The sequence below is a fragment of the Trachymyrmex septentrionalis genome, unplaced genomic scaffold, assembly GCF_001594115.1.
Source record: "Trachymyrmex septentrionalis isolate Tsep2-gDNA-1 unplaced genomic scaffold, Tsep1.0 scaffold14, whole genome shotgun sequence".
In the NCBI taxonomy this organism is placed as follows: domain Eukaryota; kingdom Metazoa; phylum Arthropoda; class Insecta; order Hymenoptera; family Formicidae; genus Trachymyrmex; species Trachymyrmex septentrionalis.
In genome coordinates this window covers 2,728,816-2,729,743 of record NW_017304543.1, presented here as the reverse complement: position 1 = coordinate 2,729,743, position 928 = coordinate 2,728,816, and positions in this window count along the sequence as shown.

Here is a 928-nt window from a genome sequence, read left to right as displayed (position 1 = left end):
AATTATATATAATTATATATAAAATTGACATATTTAATATATATATATATATGTACAATTATATGTATATAAAATATGTCCATATATAACATTTTTTTCCTGGATATTTATTTAATGAAAATAATGCTAACATAAAGTAAAAAAACGTGTGGAAAATAACATGTTTGGACATCGTTTCTAAATGTTGTTCTCATACAATTGTTAATTTCACACTTTTCCATTGTAAATGAGCATTAAATCTTAGGGACAAATCGTAGCTACTTCAAATGAGTGAGACTTCATATTTGAATTCCACCTTTAGACTCTCTACGCACTTTTGTAAGACGCGCACGATGTAAAATAGCGGAGAGACGAACATCGAATACCTGCATCAGTATTATTAAATTTAAGAAGACGAGCATTCGAGACTTAATCGACTCGTGAAGAACTGAAAGAAAGTACTTCATAGCATAGTACTTAACTTTTTAAGATAGAATAATTCGTGATTCGATGATCGCACGATACATGTCCTTATTTTCTATATAATATTTCACTACTTACAAGAACATTAACTCTAGTCCGAACATAAATATTAATAGAATATTAATAGAACATTAATTTTAATGCAAAGTAAAATCCTCATAAAATATCTTATATCACTTCATTGAAAATTTGTTCTCCTAAATTTTTTCTTCTACTATCGTAAAATTCGCGTAATATTTAAACTTCCCAAGCAAAGTTAAAAGACGACATGATAACGTATAATAAATGCCACTAGAAATTACTATATCCTCTTTTGATATCATTTTGCTACTTAGGTTCCATTTATCATTTCCGTAATTCTTCATGTTTGTATATGTACTTATCATGATATTTATATGTCCGCCTGTATATATTACATATATATTTTCTCTGAAGATTTACATTTTCTCGAGCGTGTGCGTATGCG